At 40.4% G+C, this 8,906-nt stretch overlaps 1 long non-coding RNA gene across 1 annotated transcript in view; it reads right to left on the reverse strand.

Annotated features, from left to right (window-relative positions):
- Nucleotides 1–366: 366 nt before the first annotated feature.
- LOC147247398 (uncharacterized) overlaps nt 367–8,906 on the reverse strand; it is a 25,596-nt gene continuing 17,056 nt past the window's right edge. The window contains exon 3 of the long non-coding RNA XR_015109387.1: nt 367–1,024. This is a non-coding gene — a long non-coding RNA (uncharacterized LOC147247398). The remainder of the gene's footprint in view (nt 1,025–8,906) is intronic.

Genomic DNA, 8,906 nt, shown 5'->3' on the forward strand with positions numbered 1-8,906 from the left:
GCAGAGAGGCAGGTAATTCCTAATCCAGATGTACTGTATTTAACCTAATCTCTTCAATTCAGATTGACCGATGTGGTTTTCTTTTTAGGTCCACATAGGCACTTTTTAAAAACTTAATGTAATTTTGCTTTTTTCAGTTCAACGTGTTAAATACTAAACTTTGAAATCACTCCCAAATTAAAAAAAAAAAAAGATATAAACTTGTTCAAGCTGAATTTCTTGCATGCAGAGCAGACATGTTTTCAATAACTCAAGATGCATTCTATTTTGAATCTAATCTTACAAGATTGTGTAAATTCAGATCAATATGTGCGTATGTTTATGGAACATTCAGCGGTTCCAAAAACACTATTATTTGCTGGTTTTTGCAGATTATACGTAGAATTTAACTCCTCTAGTAACTATATCCTTGCCTCCATTCTAACAACCTCATACAAACTGGTAGATGACATTTTTTGCATGCAGAACAATCATGTTTTAGGCATTTTGTAATCCAGATGTTATCCTTTTTGTTTAATATGTATTTTGTTATGAATTCGGATTAATTAGTACGTACTTTCACCACGACATATGGAATTTTCTTTTCTAAAATCAATGTCATTTTGCCATATTCATGTTACAACTTCTCACATAATGAACTGTGAAATATCTCCACCCCAAATTCTACCAAACCGGGGTTATACAAGGATAAAGATCAGATTATAGGAGGGTGATCACCAAATAGTGAATCACATTTAACATTTGGAGTCTGCTATTCAAGCATGATGGCATTTCCCCATCTGTAATCCACTTTATCACCCATCATTCCAGCCTTAGCACCCTAACTCCTTTTCTCTGATGTCAACTCATGTAGCCATCACGGCAGCTCACACATGGGATTAAATGCAGGGTTTGTTGGCTCAGCGCAGCATGGAGGGAGCATTTCCGACTGATGTTGGCTGTTCCACTCCGAGCCACAGCACGCGTCTCCCAGAGCGCAGACACGACGGTGTCAGGTAATTCTCTGAGGAAGAGCCACACGCCCCTGCAGAGAGCAGTGGGGAAGCCTGTATCACATCTCAGGAGTTGTAATAGCAGCTTTGAAGACTCCAGTCCACTAATCCCACATCATGTGATCATGTGTCTAATAGACCGGCTCCTAATTCACAGCATTGTGGGGGATTTTTAGCTGTCACTTGCTCCGGCAGAGGTTTACAGTGGGAGAGTGTTATGTGTTGTGAAAATAAATATAAGAGACTCTTGCGCTTGGCTACACATGGACACACACTCAGACTCACACACACACACACACACACATAAAGAATCATAAAAGTGACATTTTGTTAATTTTTGAACAGCAAAGAGCAAAAAGTGAGTGTTTTATGCGAGTGAAGTCATCAGATATGTGGTCCACAGTGAAATAAAATGATCAACAATGAATACTCTGTGCAGGACTAAAAGCACTCCCTTAATAAACAGTTAACAGAATTTATATTAGGTCGGCCTATGATCAATAATAGTATCTCTGGTGACTCTGCAGACAGTCTGATCACACATCACAGAGGATATTCCTTGTAAGAAATTTGAATCAAATACCTTGAAGACTAGTTTCATACAGTGGAAATTGTCTACTCCATAGTCATAAGCTGTCAAATCTTAGAAAAGAGAAAAATGCAACAAGACCCTCTGAGTATAGTGTGTGATCATTGCAGAAGCCCAGGTCTGTTGAGGTTTGTGTGACATTTTTAAGTCCTTTTTGAGTGATTATCTCTAAGGTACTATGCACATTAAATGGCTGAGTTAACCTTAACACATGTAAAACCATTACGCCTATTGACGACAGCAGTGTGTAATCCTGCTTTGCAGTTTGATATTGACACTCATGATCAAATGCTAAGCTCTGCTAGCAGATAGGTTGTCCCTCTCTGGGGGACTGAGAGACAGGCAAATGAAGCAGCACCAGATTGATGAGAAATGAGTGTTCTGTAAATTGTGTGTGTGTGTGTGTGTGCGCACGCGCACGGATGTCTTTGCGAGTGTGTGTGTACTTCTCTCCTGTGTGTGTGTGTGAGAGTGTGTGTGCGCACGCTCCTGTAAGGGATACTGCAAAGCCAATCAATTAATACTTAAAGTGGAACCAATTCTTGTTTCACTTGGGAACTTACTGAGGGCTTTGCCCCTTCATTTTCATACCGAGGCCTGCATTCCTAATTATGAACAGTGCAAATGGATGTTAAGCCATGCCAAATTAAATCTTAGTTCATTAGATATAAGCTCTTTAAAGATTGAAAGAAAATATTTGAATTTTTAAAAAGTTTCAATGTGCAGTGTCCCATTTTTAATGAGGACGTTGCAATGTGAGGGAGGAAAGAGGGAAATGTCTTTGTGTGGATGAATAATCTAACCAATATGAAATATTAAGTCACTGTTTTACCCAGTGTTTCTCCTCAGGCTGTAGTGTTAGGCTGGATAATAAAAGATTTTCCTTTGGTGAGGTTCTGCTTTGAATAAAATACAGAGGTGCATGAAGGGGAAGCTCAACTGTCTAGAGGCAACTGGAGTTCTGAATTACATTGTAAATATATTCATTATTCCTTTAAAAAAAAAGGCATTGTTGACAGACGTCAGTTTCATCATTAGAAGTATTCCGAATAAAGCAGTAAATAAGTAAACTAGTATTTTCTGCAGGAAAATGCATGAAACTTCAGAATTTTAATTTTTAACTGTGTTTGCTGCCTGGATGAACCTTGTTATCATAATGTTGGATTAATCTACAGTGAAGCCAACAGCAGCAGCAGCAGCAGCAGCAGCGCAGGTATTTGCAGAGGAGCCGTGCATTACCTGCACCTTTTAATGTGTTCCGTTTGTAAATGGAGGAAGCAGATGTTCTGTGTGGCGGCACCCACTTGCTGCAACTTCTCGCATCAACATGAAAAGAATGAAATGAAAATCTACAGAAAGTTTCACTCCGGTGCTATTAAGGGAACATTTCTTCACAGTCGCTGGCTCCTGAGCGTAGCAACAAAAGAACACAATGTAACACACGGTTTGCATTATAGATCACCTCCGATTACATTGCCGTGTTCTTTTCTTTGCATTAATATCTTCCCGTTATTTGTCTGTCGATGGCCGCCTTACAGAAGAGACACATCTCGTTCTACAAAAGGGGGAACAGGAGGCCCTGTGTCATAAGAGTTTTACACAGTGTCCATTGTGTAACAGCTGTAAAACACAGACCAAATTATTATTAACTCCGCATGCTGCTCTGCCTCTACCTCTGATAAAGTGGAATCCCAGAACAACCTTTGGATTTTGGCCAATAACCTTGGAGGGGAGATGCTGATTGAAAACAGAAGTATAAATCCAGGTCAGTCATTATGTCGACACTGCTGAGGCAAAAGATACAAGCTGAGGGTGTGGTGACGCATCAAAGGGAGACGAGTCAAAGAACACATTCCCCTCGCTTGTAAAAATCATCTCAAATCTTGTTATCTTCAAAATTTCAAAAAAGTTGCCACTTTTTGAACCAGATGGATTTCTGACATGGAAAAAAAAAAAAAACCTCCAGCGTGGATTTTCAAGCCTCCTCTTTAATTTCACGATTGCTTTTTTTTTTTTATTATTTATTTTTCTTTATTTTTTGATTCTCACTTTACCTGTTGGGACAGACGGAAATGTCGAATTTGCTCTTGCATCTTTCAGTATGATATGACACCCAAAACCCTGGAGTGACGGTGTCTCTTTCCCCGCAGGAGAAACAAGGAAGATGATTTGTTGAGGGGCCCGGGGGGAATGAGTGCGCCTTGAAAAACAGGTGGTGCAACATCACACTGCAGCGTGCCTTCAGGGAATATTTGTAGATATTCAGGAAATGCACAAAAACAAAACAGTCCCCCCCCCCCTCACAGAAGTAAACGCCACCTACAGTTCGACACAGACTTGAGGAGGTGATTAACTCTGCTCCTGACATGTTTCCCCAAATGTCATTTCCTCAGACTTGAAAGATTTTTTTTTTCCCGATCAAATTGAGGGTTTTTTCTTTTTTTTTTTGCTGTTGATGAATCCTTTGCTATGACTTTGACTCACACATATTCAGCGTGAGCCTCGGTGAGAATGAGCGATATGTCGCTCGTCTCGCCGAAAGTCTCACCGACTGAGTCACTCACCGCTGAGTGAGATAGGTCAGCGAGAACAATTTCTTCATTTTGACAAATCACTCCAAAATGTATTAGCAGAGAGGCCAACTGTCAATCCAGCTGCCCAAAGGTCCTTACAGGGCCTTTTGGTGTGTCTGAAAAATGATGTAATCAGCCCGTCCTTCCTTCTTACCCGAGCTCCATCCATCCTCTCTAAAGGCCTGGTCCCTTTGGCCTCGCTCTGGATCAAGTCCCCATAAGGCCCCCTGACCCCGTTAGAGGAGCATGATGGGCGGCCCTGTCACTTCAAATGGCTGCCCAGGTCCGGTGTGAGAGTAACCCCTCACTGTGAGTAAACCTCCGCGTTATTTCTGTTTTATAGGCTACGGCTGGATAACTCTGCGGAATGGATGTGGACAACTTAGTTATTGTCACTCAGGGCGAGGGAGGCAATATCGTTACTGGGTTGCCGATGAGAGTCGATTGAAAGGTATGAAAAGTTATGTGGCGTGTTTCACAGTGTGAGAAAACTAAGACACATTTCTTACGCCACGTTTCCGCGACGACGATCGTGTCAGACAGTACAACGGAGCAGCACGCATCGGATTATTTGGCCACAACTTACCAAAGACAACGTTCAAAGGAGATATCTAAATTTCAAGGAAGTCGGATGACTCATATATGATGTGTGTTTTCACATCTTGAGAGCTGCTCCTTTGATGGCGAGGGGAAGACGTGGGTTTGTTATTGAAGTATAGAATAATAAGGCCACTGCATGTTGGCCGACTCTCTGTGTACAAAGACCTTGATATGAATCCAATGCACTATGTATGCCCCTTAGAACAAGCAGGGATACAGGAAAGAATGTGGCTTTTGATCCTGCTTTCCTTCTGTTGTCTTTCATCTGACCCATCCTCCAAAATTGTCACCAGAACTCATGCAGAAGACAGAGCAGAGAGTTCTGCTAATCTAACCCTCCGGGGCTACACTGTTTTTCTGGCTCACTTCCACTTTCTGAATGCTTGTGGACATTTTTAGTCATTAACTTGCAGAGGACAGTGCCTCAAGTCTTTTAAAAAAGATTCCACTCTGTACATTGTGGACCGTGTGGGTATGGAAAGAAGCACACAGCGCAGTTCAGTTTTGATTCTAACATTTTTTTTGTTGTTGTTGTTACCTTTAAAAAAAAAAAAAAACTCTCAGTTTACTCTCAGTGAGTAAACTGTGTAGAATCTTTGAAGAGATGCCAGGTTAGCTTCCATAGCAGCTCTCAAGTCTTCCCCTCAGAGGTAGAGAAAGAGCATGTTCTCCTTATGCTCTGGATGGTGAACATGTCAGCGAATTACACACTGTAAATAACTGATTGAGGCTATGAAGGGGAGGGCATACCAAAAGATAATATGTTTGGTTTGGAGTTGATCCGCTGAACATACATTTTTCTCCCACATAAATTTCCCTGGTCCTCCCTCCACAGCAGTGTCGTCCCCCCCCCCCGCACCCTTCCCCTACACAGTAGCAGCCCACTTTAATTCTCTGGATTCAGCATTTCAACTTTAGAAATTTCATCCCTTTCACCTTAGGGTAGAATTTATAATCAGGAGAGTCAGTTCATAGTAAATGATGCATTTGAAAGTTTTTAGTGTTTCCATACCACAAGCCTGTGGTGGCGCAGCTAGTTCAGAAGTATCCTCCCTCCAGATAGTTCTGGTCAGAGATTTCCAGGTGGTTGCACGAACGAGCTGGTCAAACAAACCGTGAAAAGAAAATATAAATAACGTGAAATTGCCAAAATTTAATACGGCAGCGCTAAAAAAGTTTGCCTCCAAAGATAGAACTTTTTTGCACTTCTTTTGAGATGTTTGTTTGGTCCGTCGTGGCAGCAGCCGAGGACTGAATTTGTGATTTATCTTATACATATCAAAAGGGGCTTTTACACTTAAATGCAACAACCTAGAAAGGCTATTATGCCAGTCTTCCACATCGATTTTAAGGCAACCCTCACCACTTCTGAGGTAACAACAAGGTATTCATATGATAATAATCATAATATGTCAAGTATCTCCAGCCATCACAGATGCTAGTCTCAGTTTAATGATTCTGGGAAATTGAGGATTACCCAGGATATGAGAGCAAGCCTACAGTTTTCATATAGTGTGGGAGGTTGCAGGGCTCTGTATTAGTAATCACAGGGGAGAGCCGAGAGGTGGGAGAGAAAATCTGCTTCTTCTCTTCTCTCATTCATCATAGCAGTCCTCTGGTGAGGAAACATGGCAAATGGCCAAATGAATGCACTTCATAAAGCGCAAATGTCTCCTCTGATGTGCCTCTCACCGAGGATCTGGAGAGAGGGGGAAAGATTTCCACAGATATATTATTGTCAAACTCTGCTGCCCCCGCTTCTGAGTGTTATTATGATATTGTAGGAGATTTCACAATAAGATTTGGTGACTTCACTCGAGCAGTTACCATAACAATGTTACAATGATGGCAGCAGTTTTCAATAGCCGCCTAAACTGAATGAAGCATATTGTCAGGGTGGGTTTGATAAGTTCTCCAAAAAAAAAAAAAAAAAAAAAAAAAAAGGAGCACTGTTTTATTTTATTTTTTTTATTTTTGGTGATGTTTTATGATATTGTAATTTAACTGAAAATGGAAAGAAAATCCTCACAGGTGGATAAAAGTGACTGTAAGTGGGAAGAGATGTAAGATAAGATATTGAGAGTGGGACCAATTCGCGCCACGTTCAGTGAGGTGGTCAGCACCACAGGGAGGTGCTATGGATCTGTATCCCCTATTACAAGCAGCACATCTACCTCAGTACATTTTTAACACTCCTCTCAACAGCCATAATACCAGGTTTGTTTGTTTTTCTAATCTTTGACAGTGTGTTGAAAATAATTAACCAAACAATCATTAATTTTAAAGGAAATAAATTGATATTAAGAAACACAAAATGAAGGAAAATTTAGATTTAGAAAAATTTGGAGTGAAGTGGGACATGGCTCTTACCTGCAGGAAGGAAACTTGTGAATTTATGCCAATATAGAAATAATCAAATTAAATATATTACTTAAAGCACTCGAGGACCTTGATTTTATTTCCAATGAACGGTGTGTTGAGGATTGAGTTGATAAAACCGGACATAATTGTTTTCTTTACACTATTAATCATGTTTTATTTATCTTGAGATTAACATATTTTAAGTCCCGCATAAAAAATGCAGTAGTACTGGGAGAAAATAAATGTTTATAAGAAAATGTGGTGAGACACTTCTTCATAAATTAGGAGAGAGAGAGAGAGAGAGAGAGAGAGAGAGAGAGAGAGAGAGAGAGAGAGAGAGAGAGAGAGAGAGGAGAGAGACAGAGAGAGAGAGAGAGAGAGAGAAAGAAATAAAAAGTCCAGCCTTCAGCACGCACTCAAGAATGTTGAGGGGTTAGTTGGTAAAGACTCTGGAGTAAAAAAAAAAACAGTAAAAATAATGGATTTCAAGAGAATTTAATAAAGCGCAAACAAATGTAAAGCTAAAAGCTAACGCGATAGCAGTTACGGGCAAGGTGGTGATAATCTAAAACTGGAAGATATGCATGAGTTTACTGTCTCGTTGTGATTACACCAATTATGTCTTTTATGTGTAGTCCCCCTTTGTATCACTGTATTAATTACAGTATTGATTCAACTTAACACCTAATGCCCATGAAACATAAATCATATTTTCCACTTAATTGTGTGTTTGGACTAATTAAGAGCACGAGCTGAAGCTGCTGTGTTTGAAAATAAATATGTAGGATTATTTATTTTTTTTTATTCCCTGGGCTGTCACATTGCTGTTCTAATGTGATTAAATCGTTTGTACGTATTTAAATGTACTTTTTTGTTGTTGTTGTTTTTTTTTTTGCTTGGTTATGAAGATGTCACAATTACATTTGGATATTTTCTAGCGGCGATTATTTCATACTTTGTTTATATCAAGCGGAAAATCAGTGAGCAAATTAAAACGAAATACCATCTAGAAAATTCTCTTAAAATTATATGTTAGCGTTACAAACAATGCTGAACAGTTGCCAGTCATGGCATACGTACAGCACCGTGCTGCCTCTCTGCCTCGTTCATCATGCCAACTTACAGTAACATTTGGACATCTAAAGTGAGACAGTACAGAAATGAGTGGCAAAGAGGGGGCAAAGGAGGCGCGAGAACTGGATCCAAGAAGGCTTGGCTTGTATAATTACACTCTCGAAATGGCATATTTACCGTCTCTGCCAGCGAGGTCATGCCTTCTGTCGTAGTAAACGTAGTGAAGTATGAAAGAGCCAATTACAGCACACTGGGTGACCTTTTAACAACTATTACCACATCCCATCAACACATTATCATGATGGAGATTGTGATTCCACCAGAATTACAACGTTATCCTGTCACATCCAGACCGAGACAGGCTTGTTGTCGGGATACAGTGGTGACAGCACAGCTTTGAAGAATCAGCACAATAAAAGGAGACAAGTGAAATGAAAAAAAGGGAGGGAGAGAGAGAGAGAGAGATGGAGAAAGATACAGTGGAAGGATGAGAGAGAGAGAGGGAGAGGGGTTAGAACAATAGCCCCGTACAGTACATTAGCTGTGGATGTCAAGCACCCCAGTCGTTCCCAATGAAAAGCACAACAAATAAGACGTTGGCCTGTTTGTATTCATTATCAGTCAGCACATGCCCCGGCTCCTGCATTAAACATTAGACTGCCTCTGATGTCTGCTTAACAGTTTAATTCCCTCCCCGCCGCTCAGCCTGTCATAATA

This window comes from Aulostomus chinensis, chromosome 16, assembly GCF_037954235.1.
Source record: "Aulostomus chinensis isolate RoL2024-O1b breed Wild chromosome 16, RoL_Achi_v1.0, whole genome shotgun sequence".
Taxonomy (NCBI): domain Eukaryota; kingdom Metazoa; phylum Chordata; class Actinopteri; order Syngnathiformes; family Aulostomidae; genus Aulostomus; species Aulostomus chinensis.